Raw genomic sequence first — 20,083 nt, forward strand, 5'->3', positions numbered from 1 at the left:
GCGGGGCAGGTCCGCGCCCCGGGGCCCCATCTCACCTGCTACGTCTGCAGCCCCGGGGCCGCGAGAGGGGAGTCGATGCTCGTGTTGGGCCAAGCAGGGAGGAAATCACCGTCATCTCCCACCCCAGCCCTCTTCACCGAGAGCTGCGGGCTGCTGGAGGCCGACTACAGCAGCTCTGTCACGTTCCGAGAAAGTGAGGTGCGGGAGTGCAGTGGTCAGGTCAGCTCCTCCCCGCGCCGGTCGCGCGGCCCCGCCCCACCCGCCCCGCCTCGCCTTTAGGCCCCGCCCCCAGCCTCGAGTCTTTAAGCTGCCCCGCCCCGGGAACCTCAGAGCATCGTGGCCCCCTGTCCCGCCTTCAGACCCCGCCCTCCGCCTCGAACCTCCAAGCTCACGTCCTCGGCTCCGCCTCAGGCTCCGGCTCCGCCTCAGCTCCGCCCCCGCCGCGAGGCTTCTAGCCGCGCGGTCCCCTGTCCCGCCCCCAGGATCCGCCCTCGTGGAGAAGTGGGGGACACCGGCTCCCCGGCTCCGCCTCTAGGCCGCAGACTCCGAGCTTCTCAGCCGGGAGACTTCGGCGGCTTGACTTCCGGCGGCCCAGCTCTCGCAAAATGGCGGCTCTGTGGGGACATTTCCAGTCTCGTTTTCCTCGCCCTAAATTCAGATGCGGAAGCCTCTCGTTTTGCTGCCGAACGCCCAACCTCGTGTGATCCGCTAATTCATATGTGGGTTTGACTAGTCGTTTGATAGTGCAGAATTTAAAAATCAGATCTGGGCCAGAAACCTGTTTTCTCTCTTTCCCAAGGGAGTGTGGCCTTGACCTTCCTAAATCAGGGACTAAAATGTCTATAAAGCCTTTGCACTGGGCATGATTTGGATAGAGTAAGCGCCTAGTCCCTGACTACTTGTGTCTCTGTTGTGGGGGAAACTACATGTTTATCCTCTCAGTGTACTGAGAAGAAATTTGTTACATTGGTGGAATATTTGAAATGAAGAGGTCCCAAATTTAGAGCTCCATTTTGAAACCCAAAGAAACTATTTGTATTAATCTCTTGGAATCAAAATTATGTCAAATTCAAGGTGTTTATGATATGATTCCACTTAATATCTCCACAGGATCTGTCCTTTGTAAAGCCTCTGTTTTGCCTTGCATCCAACTATTTTTTTTCTTTCCTTTTTTTTTGGTCTGACAACTCCAGATGTGTTTCTGTCATCTTAGTTTTTGTGCAAAGATACAAAAATGTATACTTTGAAAAATCACAGTAAGCTCAGGTTAAAGTTTCTAAAAAGCAGGAGAAAAAATGAGCAGAGAGGAACTATAGAAAAGTCATGCATTCTATTCCTGTTCTCACTTCACCTTTGTTCCCCATCTTTACTCTTAACTGCCTTCTTTTTTTTCCCCTTGAAACTGACTACTTCTTTTTATTCTTCCGAGTGTATTATCTCAAGGCTAAAAAGATTTCTGTTTAGAAAGCATGAAGATTTGTTCATTTAAAGAAATGCTGAGTTTTGATGTTTAGGAGAATACATGAAGATATACCTGGAAAGGTAAGTTAAGGTCAGCCTCTAGGAGGTTCTTTAGGTTAGACTTAGAGTTTGGGCCTTGCCTTATCCTCTGACCACAGTAAAACCATTAAATGTGTTTTGACAGGAATGTGTCATAATGATTACATTGTTTTTGGATATGTAATCTGGAAGCTTTCCCAGGATAAGTTGAAAAAGAGACTGGAGGCAAGAAAAGCAGATGACTTTGGGAAGAACCTAAACAGTAGGAAATGAAGACATGCGTACTTTGGAGTGATGATAATGAAAAAAGTGGAAATGGCATGAGAGACATTATAAAAGAAGAGCTGATGGGACTGGATTACTGATAGGGCCAAAGAAGATGAAGGAGGTAATGAACTAAAGTCCTTACTCCATTACAGTAAGGAGAGGGAATTGAACTAGACAGCCTCTAACAGCCTTCCTTGTTCTATAGTCCAGTTATTTTCTATCATTCTATTAATTGAAGATGAAAGGAAGAAATATTTCAAATGAGAGAAGCAGTTACAAGAAAATAATGAATTTGATTTTAGGTCTAGAATCCAAAATCCTGAGAAATTATCTAATTCAGTCTCTTTCTTTTTTTAAAGATTTTATTCATCCATCTGAGAGAGAGAGAGAATAAGCAGGGAATAGGAGCAGACGGAGAGGGAGAACCAGACTCCCTGCTGAGCAGGGAGCCTGATGTGGGGCTCAATCTTAAGACCCCAGGATCATGATCTGAGCCAAAGGCAGAAGCTTAACCAACTGAGCCACCACCCAGGAGCCCCTCAGCTTCATTTCTTGAAGGAGTTGTCATCGTCCTCACCATATGTGGTCCTGGAGATATAGCAGTTGATCTAAGAACACCCAACTAATTGGTGTAAAAGATTGGGAATATAAGTGCTCATTCTCTTGTGGATTAACTGCTCCTGAAGGTATCAGCACATGTAAATAGAGATTTCTGATAGACACCTAGAAAAAAAACAGAAGCTTAAGAGAGAAAGAATACAGCTAAAGATAAGGTTGGAGATATCTGTATGGAGTGGATAAGTTTCCTGAGAAGAGTAGGTTTTGGGGGGAAATTATAGGAACAAAGTGTCTACAGAGATGAAAGACCTCATTAAAAAGTCATTCTTAGGTAATTACTGGTGACTGCCTTAAGAAAACCATTTAATTTCACTATCATATCTGCTAATCCGTCTGTGAAATGCTGATCTACATATATTATTAACTGAAAAAAGGGAAGAAAAGCTAAAAATTATTCAAACTAATGGAGAAAAACTATATATATATATTTTTAAAGATTTTATTTATTTATTTGACAGAGAGAAATCACAAGTAGATGGAGAGGCAGGCAGAGAGAGAGAAGCAGGCTTCCTGCTGAGCAGAGAGCCCGATGCGGGCCCCGATCCCAGGACCCTGAGATCATGACCTGAGCCGAAGGCAGCGGCTTAACCCACTGAGCCACCCAGGCGCCCGAGAAAAACTATATATTAATCTTGACTTGTAAATGAACAGAGCCTGGACCTTCATACACATTGATACCTTCATTTCCCTCAACTCCAGCTGGTAAAGATTGACAGGAGGAATAAACTAAGTGGTTTGTATAATGGCAAGGGTCGTGTAGGGTACATTCTTGAGGCAGTGGGATATGTTGTCAATTCCTGGTGAACTGTACTTTTTTTCCAATTTACATAGTTCTAATGTTTGGGTTTTTTTCTGATTATTAGATCCCAGGACCCTGAGATCATGACCTGAGCCGAAGGCAGCGGCTTAACCCACTGAGCCACCCAGGCGCCCGAGAAAAACTATATATTAATCTTGACTTGTAAATGAACAGAACCTGGACCTTCATACACATTGATACCTTCATTTCCCTCAACTCCAGCTGGTAAAGATTGACAGGAGGAATAAACTAAGTGGTTTGTATAATGGCAAGGGTCGTGTAGGGTACATTCTTGAGGCAGTGGGATATGTTGTCGATTCCTGGTGAACTGTACTTTTTTTCCAATTTACATAGTTCTAATGTTTGGGTTTTTTTCTGATTATTAAAGTAATAAATAATTAAAAAAAAAAGTAATAAATAATTATAAAGTTCCAGGTAATAGAAAAAGGAGTGAAGAAAGTGAAAAGTCACAACACCTACAGATAACTTTGGTTAACATTCTACTATGTATGTATCTTTTTTCCATGCATATGTAGATTAAGAAAAATAGGATCATATAATACCTATGGTTTTTTATATGCATGGTTTTAATAACGTTTTAAATTTTAATTTTTTAAAGGATTTTATTTATATAATTGTCAGAGAAAGAGCACAAGCAGGGGGAGCAGCAGGCAGAAGGAAGAAGCAGGCTCCTCACTGAGCAACGAGCCAGATGTGGGACTCAGTCCCAGGACCCCAGGATCATGACCTGAGCCAAAGGCAGATGCTTTAACCAACTGAGCCACCTAGGCATCCTTAACCTTTTAAACTTAATAACATGTAACTAACATTTTTAACCATACACATAGATCTATATAACTTTTAATACCTATCAAGTATTCCCTATTGAAATTCTAAGCATGATTTTCCTTGAAAAAGTAGCACTCTGGGCCATCCAGAGAGTCTAATCAAAGATCAGCAAAGAGGAAGACACATATCTAATATTTCTTTAAAAATATTTAGTTTCTTTAAAACTCCCCATCATGTTTCCAACAGCACCAGTTTCTCCTTAGGGGTACATATGATCCCAGAGAAGTTGACTCCACTCTGCCTTCAGAGGTGATGTAACTAACTTTGGCTATCCAATAAGTACATTCCCTCCCTTTGGCCCCAGTGATTCAGTCAGGGTGTGCATTGGCTCTAAAGTTGAAGCATGAGTCTTAGGACTTTTGCGAGAATGCTGATGTTCTCTTGCTTGCTGGACAGGGGAAGGTGCTGGCAGCCATCTTGGGGCCATGAGAGGAGCCAGTCTTAGAATGACGCAGACACCACAGAAGCAGAGTGGAGAGAAGAAAGTAAACAGGTCCTTGATGACAAATTGAGTTATAAAATCAAGCTTCATCTGAAGCCATGACTGGCCTGAAGCCTGTGGACTTTTCATTCTCATGAGCCAATCAGTTTTCTTTATTGTTTAAACAAGTTTGAATTGGGTTTTCTGTTACTTGAAATCAAATGTATAGAAAAAAATTCTAGAAGGAAATGCCAACAGCAAATATCCCTGAGTAGTAAAAATGCACATGATTTTTTCCTTTGAAGAATAGCTCCCAAAATTTCTACCCCCAAAAAGTACACTAATTTTTATCAAGCAAAGGCTTAAAATAAGTTATAAGGTATATATTGGTTATGTGGAAATGGTGAATAATGTCTAATTGCAAGTATTTTTCTAAAACAAATTTAAAAGTCATTACTGTATATTAGACTAGGTAGATATACAAAATCCACCCATGAAATAGAACAATTTAAGAGCATCGATACCATGCAATGTATGAATTTATACAAGGCTAAGGCTAATTCTTTACAAGTTTGATCTTTTTCTTTTTTTAAAGATTTTATTTATTTGAAAGACAGAGATCACAAGTAGGCAGAGAGACAGGCAGAGGGAGAGGAAGGGAAGCAGGCTCCCTGCTGAGCAGAGAGCCTGATGCTGGACTCGATTCCAGGACCCTGGGATCATGACCTGAGCCAAAGGCAGAGGCTTTAACCCACTGAGCCACCCAGGCGCCCCTACAGGGTTGATCTTTGTATCCTTAGTTGTTCTGTAAATGGCTTTTGAATGATTGATTAAAAGAACTGCCTACTAGCTATCAGGATGTTGAAACATATTTGCTCAATGGGATTTATTTGATATAAGCAACTGTGGGATAGCTTTTTCAGAGTAGCTGGATTTCTTATTTTTTCCAGCTTTTCACTTGGCCTAGGTTTATAGTCTTGCTTAAATATTCTCCTGGGGTGACTGGGTGGCTCAGTCGGTTAAGTGTCTGCCTTCAGCTCAGGTCATGATCCCAGGGCCCTGGATTGAACCCCACGTTGGGCTCCTTGCTTGGCAGGGAACCTGCTTCTCCCACTCCCTCTGCCTGCATGCCACTCCCCCTGCTTGTGCTCTCTCTCTCTCTCTCTCTCTCTCATTATCCCTTTCTCTGTGTCAAATAAATAAATAAATAAAATATTTAAAACTAACTAGCTAAATAAATAAATATTCTCCCAAATTGTGTTTTTTTTTTTTTTGGTTACTTTAAATGCTGTAATTAAATAATTGCATTTCTAGTCCCTGAAGATAAAGCCCTAAAAATTACCTTTTAATATAAATATAAAATATATATATATGGATGTGTGTTTGTGTTTTTGTAAATAATTACTACCCCTCTTTCAATCTGCTATTAAAATATTCTTATAGAGTTTCATTATTATAAGGCAGCTAGTTGGTGAACACATGGAGAGGCTAAAAGAGCGGCATTCCCAGAGAGGGCATGGCAGCTTGGCACCTCTTCCCACATACCTTGTCCTCTGCATCTCTTCCATCTGGATGTTCATCTGTATCCTTTATCATATCCTTTTATAATAAACTGGTAAATGCAAAAATTAATATGTATATTTTTACAAAGCAGTGAAGGAAAGTGGAATCTAAAGATCTCCCCTTGTTATTGATCTTATTGAACTTTGGTAAGGCTCAAATGTGGCTAAATAGGCAGAAGCTTTTATCTGGGCAAGCATTTAAGAAGTTAAGTAGAAAAACAATGAAACCAGAGTTATTAGATTATGAAACTGAAAGTTAAACGACTTGGGTAAGATATGGTACAGAAATCATACAGTAGAAGCATGATGGCCTTGGGGGCCCATCTAATTTATTTCAGGACTTAGCTTCTAGATATTTATGGTTTTGTTTTGACCACATTTATTTTTGAAAGGGGTTAAAGATCAGAAAAATGAAAATGAAAGACCAAAACAAAACAAAACCGTACTCCTGGTTTTACTGCTAGTTTGCGCACTTAAAAATGTGCTCACAGACAAAATTTATTTTATAGGCTATTGTTAAAGAAAGACTCATAAATGTGTAAGCACTTTTTAATTTAAGTAATCTCTAAGATGAAGAACTATAAAACTGGTCAATGTTGTAAAGTTCTATAAAGAGGAAGTGGAAAGAACTTCAGATTTAAGTTTGACTTTGGAGTAAGAAGTTCTTTGGCTGAATCTAGTTAATACAGGGGTAGAACTTTTGAGTAAATAGCTAGCTCAAAAGAATTCTAACACTTCCTCAGCAAACAAGTAAGCACAAACTACAGAAACATTCTTCCAGTGGAGTATGTATGTCAGGAGTTCTAATTCCCTTCCCTTTTTGGATGGGTGGGTACTCTATCTGTACTGATTTCCCTAGTATCCTCAGTGCCTGGAACAGTGCTTGGCACACAGTAGGCACTTGATACATATTTGTTGACCTGCCAACTCTTGGAATGCCAGATAAGCAAGTTTGTAAAGTTTCTGTAGTTAGAGAATAACTTAGAAAGGAAATACCTGGGGGCGCTTGGGTGGCTCAGTGGGTTGGAGCCTCTGCCTTCGGCTCGGGTCGTGATCTCAGGGTCCTGGGATCAAGCCCCACATCGGGCTCTCTGCTAAGTGGAGAGCCTGCTTCCCTCCTCTCTTTGCCTGCCTCTCTGCCTACTTGTGATTTCTCTCTGTCAAATAAATAAATAAATTCTTTAAAAAAAAAAAAAAGAAAAGAAAGGAAATACCTGCTCTTATTGTACTTCTTCCAACTATCAACCAAAATAACTGACAAAGAGAAGGATCAGAACTCAAGTCTGCGTGGCAGCAGAGGAACCAGATCATTTTTGTGACTGACAGTGGCTGAAACACGATCCGTCAGGGGAGTATAATCTTTGGTTATGATATAGATTAAATATGATAAATAGTGTCCCAGTATTTAATTCCACAAGTATTTAAATGTCCCAAGAATTCCAAAACTTATTTAGGAACCAAGTTGAAAGAGGCCTGGGCACTAAATTTGTGGATGGTTGTTCTTGGAGAATAAAGTTGGTAAAAGTAAGCTTCTTATGCAGTTATTACTTGCTATCCAGGCTTCTATAGCTAACAGCATGATTAACTATATCCACAAACCTGGCTTCTTGTTTTAATGGCCTAACTCAAATCCACATACCTGTGTTTATTATCCTCAAATATTTTAGAAACAAGATGTTTATAATAGTGTTAAAATTTGATAAAATTCCTAGAAGGTTCTTAGAAATTTCATTTCATATGTTTTTTTTTTTCTTTAAACATAACGGTCTTTGTCAAACCAAGAACTAATATTAAGAGTTCAAACCCAATATTTGCTGTAGTGAATGGAACTGTTTATTTTAGAGGCAAAAGATTATCCCTGAGGGCAATTGAAACAGTTTTTAGAAATCTTCAAACTACATGTAATGATACCAGTGAAGAAGCATGTCCCTGAATACCTCTTTTTGACCACTGTAATCTTGCTTATCCAACCATCTGTGTCAAAAATTATAGAGTACAATATGCCCCAAATTCCTGTGCTAACTCTAGAAGGTGGTAAGCAGGAAAGGAAGATGACCTCTGTTACAGGGTGTTTAACTTATGTGGAGGTTGAAGAAGAAAGAGCCTTCATGGGAGTAGCTAGACATTTCAAAAAATGTAGCATATTAGTGGAAGTAATTCCAAATAACCAGAGGAAGAGAAATTTATCTCCTTCACTCCTGGAAAAAGAAATAAGAGAACTTCTGTATCCGTCCCACTGAGATTAGACAACGGGTAGGGAAGCTGTTGGGAAGGAGACAGCTGGTGAAGAGATTATGCTAAAGGTAATATTCTATAAAAGGAGGAAGGGAGGAGGACTAGCCTTTAGAAGCTTCCTCCCATCTGACAAGAGCTGATCCATTGTTTCCTCTTTTAGGCCTCAATCTTGATGTAGTTTCCATCACTCTGTCATTTTCCCTCTTTCTCATCTTCTCAGTCTTCCCATTTCATTATTAAAAGCCAGTGAGTTGGTGCTAACTGGCTACCTGCTTGCTGTATACATTATTTGTTAATATGATTTGCATGTAAGTATGGGTTACTGATTGAGGACATGGAGAGTGAAGTGAGCAACTAATTGGAAGAACATAAGAGCAGGGATCAGTCGTAAGGACTGAGGTACAGAGTAGTAAAAAACAAAATGCTTAGTCATAGTCAGGAGTCCAAAGGTCTGTAGGAGTTTAAATCTCAATCAGGGCTTCACACCGGAATCACTTGGGGAATATAAATTTTAAAAATGTAGATGCCAGGACTGCAGCCAGACTTACTAATCAACATCACTGCGATCGGGTCCAAGATGTGAAATTTTCTGTAGATGATTCTGTAGATGATTCTAATGCCAATTACTATTTAAGAGCTACTCATTTAGGGAATAAACTAAACCTGTTTATAAACTAAACATAAACCTGTTTCAAGGGCAGGCAAGAATATTTGAGAGGAGAGCAGATTTTTCTAGAGTCTCAGTGCTCTATCAGAAGTGTGTTCTCATGAGAGGAAAAAGGGCACATTGAGTCTGGCCACTTCCTTCAGAAATCCCTTGTGATAGCTGTTTTCCTATCAGGGCATCAGTCCTTATGTGAAGCCCCCCCCCCTTTTTTTTGGTCCTTTGTGGAGAAAAGCAAAACAGCAAAACTGATCATTGTCTTTGTGTCTTGTGTATACACACCATTTCTTCACCATAGTGCCATTATCAAATCCCGGTCAGAAAGTTGGTGGTGAAAATGAATGATTTCATGGCATGCTCATTATTGAAGCCAATACATTTACTGTGGTGTGGGTAATGTAGCAATTCCAGTGCAGTCATTTCATAGTCTCTGGAAGCTTCAGTTTTGGAGAAATTATCATAATTTCTCTTATCTTTCTGCAGAGATGTTATTTTCTAAAATATGGGTCTTTACTAATCTTTTCCTTTATAGTTTGCATGTCTTACTTAAAAAAAATCCTCCCTTGCATCAAGGCCGTAATGATATTCATCTACATTTTCTTCTAAAAGTCTTTTAAAGTTGCTGTATGTACCATTTTTCTTTCTGTCTTTTTTTTTTTTTAAGATTTTACTTATTTATTTGACAGAGAGAGAGAGAGAGAGCACATGTGCATACCCACAAGTGGGGGAAGGGGCAGAGGGAGAGGGAGAAGCAGACTTCCCACTGAGGGCAGAACCAGATGTGGGTCAGGAGGGCCTTGCAGAAACCTATGTGGGGAGGTTCGTTGGGGGAAGAAGGCGGGGCCCACGCTAAACACAGGGCCAATACTAGGAAGAGCCCCAGACGCTCTGCTCATGACCTGAGCCAAAGTCAGAGGCTTAACCCACTGAGCTACCCACATACACCCTTTGTACCATTTTTCTAAATTCTCATGTATTATTAAAGCCCCACTCTAGATCCAAGGTGTAGAAAGTTCCTGCCCATTACGGTGAAGAATACTTCTGTAGCTCCTGCTGTAGGATCTAGATCAAAAAACCCTCAAGGGAGAGTAAAGTGAAATAGGAATGTACTAAGAGATAGAAATCTGTAGATAGCCGAGCAGTATCAGCTCATAGAAATGTAAGTGATCTTAGAGTCAATGTATATTTCTCCTAGAGATAGAAGAGGTGAGGCCTTAAGGCTTGGAAGAGTATGTGAATGCAGGATGTGTGAAGTAATGGCCGCTAATCATGCTATGTATATACTTCTCACATGTTTGTCAGATGTCTAGCTGGGATATACTTATCATCTGTTTGTCAAACGTCTGGCATGGCCTTTAGGATGCCCTTGAGCAAAAGTCACTTTATAGTTCCCTGTTAGCTCTGTTATAAAAACAACTATCTAGAAGAAAGTAATCTTTTGATTAAATTCCTAGAAGGTGTTCCACATCTGAACCCTGCTCTGGCCTCCCATACCCACCTACTTCCTCAGGCCCTTGGATCAACTTCAGAACTGGTTGGTGGAATTTGGGCTCCAACTCCTGTAGCCCTCTGTGAACGTCTATTACCTACTGTATTTTGCAGGATTGCATCAGATACCCGTCGTGCCCACCCGTGATTGATTTGGCTTACTTGTACACTCTGCTCTATCTGATCAAAATGTAGGATCCTTAATACTGTTTCAAGCTGGTGAGAATAAACTTCCAACCATAACTTTCCAACTGCTATCTGTTGGAGACTATTACTTACACGGGCAAATCCAAACCTTTTGGATATGTTCCATATTCTCAAAGGGTTTAACTGGCAATCATTCCAGCAAAGGAGGCATTTCTGTTGATATAAAATACAGCTGACCCTTGAGCAACATGGGTTTCAACTATGGGGGTCCACTTCTATGCGGATTTTTTTGGTAAATATAGTACAGTACTGTAAATGTATTTTATGATTTTCTTAATAACATTTTCTTTTCTCTAGCTTACTTTATTATAAGAATACAGTTTATAATACATGTAATATGCAAAATGTGTATTATTGACTGTTTATATTATCAGTAAGGCTTCCAGCCAGCAGTAGGCTACTAGTAGTTAACTTTTAAGGGAGTCAAAAGTTATGCACAGATTTTCAACTATGTGAAGGGTTGGCACCCCTGAACCCCATGTTGTTCAAGGGTCAACTGTACTCTGTTTTTGAAGGTGTGACCTGGGTGTTAGGCTACCATTGACTGAAAAGCAGCACCCTGTATAAGAACCTGTTTTCCTCCTGCCAAGTCAATCAGATAGTTGGGTGGGGTCTGAGGGATGATTCCACATCTCACCAGTAGCAGCTCTCCCTACCATCTCTGAGGAGTGTTACTGCTGGCACTGTAACCTTGCCCAGGATAGGAGGGACCTATGCATGGGAGGGAGAACCCACAGGATAGGTTCAGCTGTCTTGGCTGGCTAAGCAGATGACTCTTTCCTTTCTCACTACTTCGCAGACTCTTCCCCAACTCTGCCTTCTCAGTAGAAAGGCACAGCCTGACATTCTTTCATTTCTGCCACTTTCTAATTCTGCTGCCTGGGTAGCCCCCAATATTGAGGCTTTCCCATCCAAATACCCTTCTCTCCTAAAATCACTGCCTGTGAGCTCTCAGATGTGCCATCCTGTAAAGCCACCATTTGTTCACATTCTACACAGCAGCAGGGGTGGTGCCTGGGGAGCTCGTAGGGCACATAGATCTCATCTGTCACCAAAGTCCCTACAGAAGCCAGTGAGCTTAACTTCAAGAATCGTATGCCTGGAGTTCATTTCCACTTTCTCCACAGACCCAGGTTAGCTATGACCATAGTGTTCCCTCTCTGCTGATAAGCCTCACCCTGACCAACCCTTGAGTTACAGTTTCTCTGTAAGCCCCCAAATGTGATGTAGTCACTTAGAGTTTGAGTCCTATCCTGGGCCTACAGACCTTATCACTTAGTAGTGGCACGATCATACCATTGGGACACCCTCAATAGCTCTCCCCATCCTCTGCCAGAAGTCAGGATGTGCCCATGACCCAGGTGAGCCTTAGTGTGAGTGAACTTTCTGCCTCCTCAGAAATTCCCCAGCTCTAGGAGAGAGGCATTCACTGAGGCTCCCTAGATGGCTATTCTTCTTGCAAGGAAATTCACCCTGGTGGGCTTTTGGGGTCTGAAACCATCAGGGACAATATGCATGTTACTCATGTTATATTTTCTCTTGTTGCTATAACAAATCACCATGCACTTTGTGGTTTAAAATGATACAGACTTATTATCTTACAGTTCCAGAGATCTGAAGTCCAAAATCCTGCTCCTTGGGCTAAAGTCAAGGTATCAGCGGGGCTGGTTTCTTCTGGAGGCTCTAGGGAAGAATCTGTTCTTGCCTTTCCAGCTTCTAGAGGCTTCCCACATTCCTTAACTTGTGACCCCCTTTCTCCACTTCAAAACCAGGAATGTTGCATCTCCCTGACCTTTCTTCCATAGTTACATTCTCCTTCTGACCACAATCTAGGAAGGTTCTTCACTCTTAAGGATTCATATGAATAGATTGGATCCACCTGGATAATCCAGAATAACCTCTCCATCTCAACATCCTTCACTTAATCAAACATTTGCTTTGTGGACTTTTCCCCAGGTTCCTTTGGTTATGTAAGATAACATGTTCACAGGTTCTGGGAATAGAGCATGGACATTTTAGGAAGGTCATTATTCCGTCTACCATATATTTTTTCATAGGAACACTAATGTACAGATTATCCACAAACTGAATTAATACCATCTGTAAGAGCATAATTACCCCAATGTATGTCTTTCCCACTAGACTATGAGCCCCTATTTTTGGTTGCTAACATTTAGCTCAGTGCCCTATATACAATCAGTGTTCAACAGGGGTTTGTTTATAAGAAACCTAGAGAGAGAAAGAGAGAGAGATACACAGACACAGAAAGTATATATCAAATAACCTATTGTGGGATGCCTGGGTGGCTCAGTTGGTTAAGTGTCAGCCATCAGCTCAGGTCATGATCCCAGAGTCCTGGGATTGAATCCTGCGTTGGCCTCCTTGCTCAGCAGGGAAACTGCTCTTCCTTCTGCCTGCCACTCCCCTGCTGCATTCTCTCTCTCCGACAAAGCAACCTATTGTTTTATTTAGAGAGATTATTTCTGTTCACATTACTGGTCACTTTTTATGCCCATAGGGGCCAGCCACTTACCAGGATCACTGGGGTGGGCCTGTCATCTGAGTCTGCAGGTGCTGATCTAGAACTGGAATGGAGCAGGAACCTGGTTTCATGGAGCCAGCCTGGTACTAGGGTTTGCAGGAGTCATTCTGTCACCTGAGGCCTTGATGACCAGCCTGGAGTTTAGTTCTGCAGGTACAGACCATGAGCCTGGATCTTTGGAGCCAACTTTAAGACTAGGACCCTGGAGGTTGGCCTGATGATGGGGTAGGCTAGGAGCCTGGGTCTGTGGCAGGCTGTCTAGAATCTAGATCCCCAGGAGCCTGCATGACACTGGGGTTGGCAAGGGGCCTGGGGCCACAGGAGCTGGCCTGATGCTGGGGTGGGCTGAAAGCCTCGGTTTGTGGTACTCATCCTAGTACTGGGCCCAGCAAAGGGCCTGGATTTGTGGGTGCCCACCCAGAGCCTGGGTTCATGGGAACTATTGGGGAGCCAGGGGCCACAAGAACTACCCAGAGCCATGGACAGTGGCTAGTACTAGGATGTGCTAAGAGTCTGGGTTATCAGGATCCTTCCAGGAATCTAGGGCCATGGGAGACTTCTGGGGCCACTAGAGCTGGGTAGCACCCAGGTGAGCTAGAGGCCTGGGTTTGTAGAATCCCCTGTGGAAGTCTAGAACCAAGGGGGTCCCCTGGGGCCATGGGAGCCTAAAGGCACTGGAGTAATCTGGGGACTTGGGTTTGTGGGAGCCTATAGAGAGCTACCTAAGGCTGCAGAAGTTTGCTGGGGCTGGGCCTCGGTGAAATTGTGTAGTCACTTTACTTGCCTTTTGCTATGGGGAGGGTCTGTCTCTTGGCATAGGCTGTCCAGGCTTAGAGGATGGGTGATGGAAACAACATAAATCTATTTTCTATCATCCTCAGTACGTCTTTTCATACTTCTGTGCTTCACCCAGATTCTGTATTCTATCATCTGGAATTCTCGGCTCTAGCGAAGGTATTTTCATACATGAGCAACTGTCCAGATTGATGCTTTTAGGAGGAAATGAGTGCTAGAAATTTCTATATTGCCATTTTGCTGCCATCATGCCCCTCCTGGGTCATGTTTTTAGATCCACTCTGACAATCTCTGTCTTTTAATTGGTGCATTCAGCCTGTTGACATTCAAAGTGATTATTGGTATAGTTGGATTAATAGCTACCACATTTGTTACTATTTTCTATTTGTTGCCCCTTTTCTGCCTTTTGTGGCTTTAACTGCCTGGTTTATGATTCCATTTTCACTCCTTCCTTAGCATATCAGTTATACTTATATTTTGCTTTCTTTTTCAGTGTTTGCCTTAGAATTGCAATGTATATTTACAACTAATCCAAGTCTACTTTCAGATAATACTATACCTCTTCATGGGTATACTTTATATAAAGTGTATATACTTTATCATAACAAAATAATACAAATTTCTTCCTCCTGTCCCTTGTATCTTTCTTGCCATTCATTTTACTTATATATAAGTATACGTATATAAGCATATATGTTGAATCCAGTGTTGTTGTTGTTATTATTTTTTAAGATTTTATTTATTTTTGAGAGAGAGAGAGAACACATGAGCAGTGGGGAAAGGCAGAGGGAGAAGCAGACTCCTCACTGAGCAGGGAGTGTGATGTGGGGCTCAATCCCAGGACCTTGGGATCATGACCTGAGCCAAAGGCAGACACTTAACCCACTGAGCCACCCCGGTGCCCCTCCGGTGTTGTTATTATTGTGAACAAACTTATCCGTTACAACAGTGAGAAGAAAGATAAAAAATTCTATTTTTCCTTCACTTACTTCTCCAGTGCTCTTCCTTTCTTTATATAGATACAACTGTCCGACATATATTATTTTCCTTCTCTCTAAAGAACCTCTTTTTAATTTTCTTGCAAGGCAGTTCTACTGGCAATGAATTCCTTAAATTTTTGTTTGTTTGAGAAAGTCTTTATTTCTTCATTTTTGAAGGATAATTTCGTAGGCTACAGAATTTTAAGTTGGTGGGTTTTCCCATCAATGCTTTAAACATTTCACTCTACTTTCTTCTTACATTCATGGTTTCTGAGAAGTCAGATATCATTCTTATCTTTGCTCCTCTGTGGGTAACATATTCTTATCCTCTGGCTTCTTTCAGGATTTTCTGTAGTTTGAAAATTATATAACGAGGTGTAGTTTTTTGGGAGGAATTTATCCTGTTTGGTAATCTCTGAGCATCCTGGATCTGTGAATTGGTGTCTGACATTAATTTGGGGCAAGTTCTTAGTCATTATAGTTTTAAATATTTCTTCTGTTCATTTCTTCTAGTGTTCCCATTATGCATATGTTACATCTTTTGTGCCCAGTTCTTGGATATTTTGTTCTTTTTATTTTTTGTTCAGTCTTTTTTCTCTTTGCTTTTTCAGTTTTGGAGGTTTCTATTGAAATATCTTTAAACTCAGAGATTCTCTTTTCAGCTGTGGCCAGTCTACTAATAAGTCCAACAAAGGCATTATTCATTTTTGTTACAGTGTTTTTTATCTCTAGCATTTCTTTTTGGTGCTTTCCTGGAATTTCCATCTCTCTGCTTATATTGCCCATCTGTTCTTGCATGCTGTCTACTTATCAGAGCCCTTAGCATATTAATGATAGCTATTTTAAATTCCTGATCTGATAATTCTAACATCCCTTCTCTATCTGAGCCTGGTTCTGAGGCTCTCTCTGTCTCTTTCACTTATGTTTTTTGCTTTTTAGTATACCTTGTGATTTTTTTCTTGGTAGCTGGACATGATGTACAAGGTAAAAGGCACTGCTATAAATATCTATAGACCTCTAGTAATATGATGATAAGGTAAAGGGGAAGGAAAGTGTTTTATAATCCTATGATCTAGTCTCTTTTAGTCTTTTAGTATCCCTGTGACTTTGGACTGTGAGCCTCAAACGTGCTTTTCAGTCCTCTTCCCTCCATACCCTTAACTGAAACAGGATGGCTAGAGGGGGCTGGAGGTAGGTCTTTCCCCTCCCCCAGGCTAGCAAGTTAGGCTCTGAAAAAACCACAGCAGGTGAGGCTGTGATTCAATAGTACCTTCTAAAGACAGACCTTGCTAAGAACAGAATGCTCTAGTATATTTCCATGTGGTTCCTTTTTCCCTTCCTCTGCCAACAACATGGTAGAAAAGGAGGGATATTGATTTTTCTCTGATATTCACTGTGAGAATGTGATAGAGATCCAGGAGTTAAATCTAAGAAATGTGTGGGAGCCTCCAATGACTGGGTCCCCCTTGAGTTTTTAACTCTCAGAGTTATCTACATTGAGTGCCCAGCAATTCATTAATTATAGTTCAGGTTTCCCTACCCTGCTATTGGTTTCCTCAGAGTTTGTTACTCCAGTAAGTTGTGATTCTCTGTATTCGCTGTTGATATCTCCAATTTGGGGAGCAACATTTTGCCCTGTGACCTCAGTTCTCTTTTGGATCTAAGAGTTGTTGATTTTTTAGTTTGTTCTTTTTTTTTTTTTTTAATTTGTTAACTTGGAGTAACAACTTTCAGCTTCTTCTTCTTTTTTTTTTTTTTTTTAGGATTTTATTTATTTGAGAAAGAGAGAGCATGGGTGAGCAGGGCGGGGAGGCAGAGGGAAAGAGAGAAGCAAGCTCCTTGATGAGTAGGGAGCCAGATGTGGGACTTGACCCAGGACCCTGAGAGCATGACCTGTGCCTAAGGCAGATACTTAACCAACTGAGCCACCCAGGTGCCCCAACTTTCAGCCTCTTAAAAGGTGTACTGGAAGCCCAGAAGTGTTTTATTTACCTTTTCATTACTGAAATATGAAGACTCAATGATTCTGTGTGGATTGTTGCTGAGCCTCTTTCTTCTAGTGGTTCCCTCGGTTTGCCTTGTTTACTCTATTGGGGATTACAGGAGTTATATGTCAATGGACTACATGTTCTCTTGACAGAATGTGCCGTAGTATGTATGAAAGGTATGACAGTATGAATAAGTGGAATGGCTTGATCAGTCCTATCCTTTCTAATGAGAGTTTCCCAATCTGTCATTCAGTCACCCTACCCTTCTTGCCTTTGGTTCTTAATCCGACCACTCTTTCATTCCAAGATACAACCCCAAATTTCCCATTGATTTATCCTATTTTTACGGATTTTTTTTTCTTTTCACAATATTTATAGTTTTACACACTGTTTTATGGACCCTGATTGTACCTTTTGCGGTGAGCACTTTGTAGGTTTTAAATAGTTGTTGCTTTACATCTTCTGTTTTTAGGATGATATCATCTGTTGGGACTAGGGTTAGGCTGAGGATTCAAATAAATATCTCTTTAACTTTTAACCTTATGTTTTACATGTCTTTTCTTGTGAGTCGGCTCAAACTCCTCACTTCCTCTATTCCTTAATTTTTTTTCCCTTAGCCTTTTATTCTGTGTGGGAATTCTGGTCCAATCAATATAGGTTAGCCTCACATATTTTTTTCCACATAAGGAAGCATTTATTTGATGTTTAACATGAAGTCATGTTATACAAATAAATACTATGTTTATACAAATGAAATTTGTAAACAAATCTACATCAAGTCATCACACAGCAGAAGGCAAAGTAAAAACAGAGAAGACTAATTGGTGGCCATATACAGTTGGACACAGTTGTGTCTTGTTCACTAGAAAGTCTTTTACAAAATAATCATCTTAGATCAACAGAAGACCAATCTTCAGTGTCATCCTGCGAGATGGGTTACGTTAGCAGTCTCCTCCACAGGACAGCATTTTCTGGTGTATGCCTTCCGCTCTGCCTGCAACATGTGACTCCCAGACATAGATGTGGTCAGGGTGACACACTGCCTGCAGTAAAGTTCCACTGTTTTCACCAACATCCTCCATGGCTGGCGCTTATTTTGGTGACTGCCAACCCCTCGAAAGGCCTTGCCATAAGTGCTCTGTGGTCTGTGGTCTGCATATCCCTGTCCACATCCATAGTTCCCATAGTTATACCCATTATAATCATAGCCATGTTAGTCCCTATAGCTTTGATCCCCACCATAGGCACTGTTGTAATTTCCATATCCTTGATCGTAATAGTTATTAGATCCTTGGTTCCAGTTTTGGTCCTGATTTCGTCCACAACCCCTACTACCATCTGGTCCACCAGCTGTGGCACCTCTTCCTCCTTTTTGTTGTTGCTTTTGCTGCCTATATACCTCTTTCTGTTGTGCAACTTGGTTTCACACTTCCCAGAACCAATTTGGTGATAATCTGCACTCTAACAATTTCTTTACTGGCTCTTCATCTGTTTAGTGATGAAACAAAATCCTCTTCTTTCCTTTTTCTTTCTTTCTTTTTTTTTCTTTTTTTTTTTTGTATCATGGAAAGTTCAATATTTTCAATCTCCTGAAAAGGCTCCAAAATATTCTTTAATTTGTTCTTCAGAGGTATTTGGGCTCAAAATCCAGCCATAAAACCCTTTTGGGGGGTTCTTTTCCTTTTAAAGCTTTGGCCCTTTTGGGGTCTATCAATTTGCCATCCAGTCTGTGTTCTTTCAATTCCAAAACCCATCATCCTGCTGACTTTTGCCTGCATTGATCTTGGATCCCTCTGCGAATTCCTCTATGTTGCTGTACTTGTTTGTGTCTGTGGTGGCGGAGTTATAAATGGGAGGGTGGGAGTGGGGGGTGAGAGGCTTTTGGAGTGCAATCCAGTCCTGGCAGCAGTGTTGGTAGAGCATTGTGTGGATCTGGATTTAAATGTGAGCAAATGAGCTAGCCTCTCATATTAATTCTCTTTTTTCAATGACCTTCTTCTCACTGCCACCTTGTACCTTACCACTTCATGCTTAGTCTTCCATCTAATCTAACTCCTTTCAGTATCTCCCCATCCATATTCTTCTTCTGTGACAGTGGAATACTTTTTTTTTTTTCTTAGTAAGGCTCCAGGCTGGGTGTGGAGCACAGCATGGGGCTTGAACTCCTGACCCTGAGAGCAAGACCAGAGCTGAGACCAAGACTCAGATGCTTAACCTACTGAGCCACCCGGGCATTCCTACTTTTAATCTCAAGCAGCAGAAAATTCAAGACAGATTTAAGCAATGAAAGTGATGTATTGGCTAATAAAACTAAAAAGACAAGGTAGGGGTCCAACCATGTCATCAACGACCTGGTTTCTTTACCTTTCTCTGTTCTGCCTTCGGTTTTGTTAGCATGGCTCCAAACTTGGTTTTTCTTAAAAAAAAAAAAACCAAGCAAAACAAAAAAACCCCAAACAAATCAAATCCAGAAATCCAAGTATTATGTCTCTCTACTACCCTTCCCAGAAAGGAAGAGAGTGACCTTTTCTTGGTTCTTTCAGAGAAGTGAGAAGGCTGATTTTCTAGAAACCCCTTTACTGTAAAAGATACATTGCATGTTACTGGGAAAATTTAGTTCAGATGTCCTTCCTGAACCACCCTCCATGCCCCAGAAATGGCATGCACTATGTGGCTTAGGTGTGGGTTCCATGAACTGACCCTTGCAGAATGGGGAATGGGATGACCTGATCAATTTAAACCAATCTGAGACCATTCCTAGAGCTAGAAGTTCAACTGGCTTCTCCCTAAACATGTGAGAGAAGATAACATTTAACTGAAAGTATGGAAACTATGAGGAAGGAGGATGGGGGAAATGGATGCTAAGTGACAAAGAAATGCTCCCTGCTCTTGCACATGATTACTTCAAAAATGTGTAAAACACCATTTTTATTTTATTGCTCTGCTGCTGTAATCCAAGGACCAAAATCTGGCCTGCCACCTGTTTTTAGAAATAAAGCTTGTTGAAATACAGCCACAGTCATTTAAAAAGTATTATCTATGGCTGCTTTCAGACTACTGTGGAAGAGCTGAGTAGTTTTAACAGAGACCATATGACCTGCAGAACCTGAAATATTTATTATTTGGCCTTTTCAGGAAAAGTTTGTCGACCTCTGGCCTAGAAGATCA

The 20,083-nt window shown here is 41.1% G+C and overlaps 1 protein-coding gene, 1 long non-coding RNA gene and 1 pseudogene across 5 annotated transcripts in view; 1 reads left to right on the plus strand and 2 right to left on the minus strand.

Annotated features, from left to right (window-relative positions):
* Nucleotides 1-218, minus strand: part of GPR155 (G protein-coupled receptor 155) — a 42,848-nt gene extending 42,630 nt beyond the window's left edge. For all 3 annotated transcript variants that reach the window (XM_044242365.1, XM_044242366.1, XM_044242367.1), the window contains exon 1: nt 36-218. The gene's annotated coding sequence lies outside the window, so the exon portion shown is untranslated. The remainder of the gene's footprint in view (nt 1-35) is intronic.
* Nucleotides 219-730: 512 nt separating this feature from the next.
* On the plus strand, nt 731-3,828 carry LOC122901838. 2 transcript variants are annotated; one of them, XR_006383687.1, is made up of 3 exons: nt 731-1,542; nt 1,646-1,888; nt 3,249-3,828. It is a non-coding gene; the product is annotated as an uncharacterized LOC122901838 (long non-coding RNA). The 2 variants fall into 2 exon arrangements; XR_006383688.1 differs by lacking the exon at nt 3,249-3,828 and adding an exon at nt 2,127-2,163.
* A 13,917-nt stretch (nt 3,829-17,745) lies between these two features.
* On the minus strand, nt 17,746-18,838 carry LOC122903519 (annotated as a pseudogene).
* Between the last annotated feature and the right edge of the window lie 1,245 nt (nt 18,839-20,083).

Source organism: Neovison vison, chromosome 3 (assembly GCF_020171115.1).
Source record: "Neovison vison isolate M4711 chromosome 3, ASM_NN_V1, whole genome shotgun sequence".
NCBI classification, from domain to species: Eukaryota; Metazoa; Chordata; class Mammalia; order Carnivora; family Mustelidae; genus Neogale; species Neogale vison.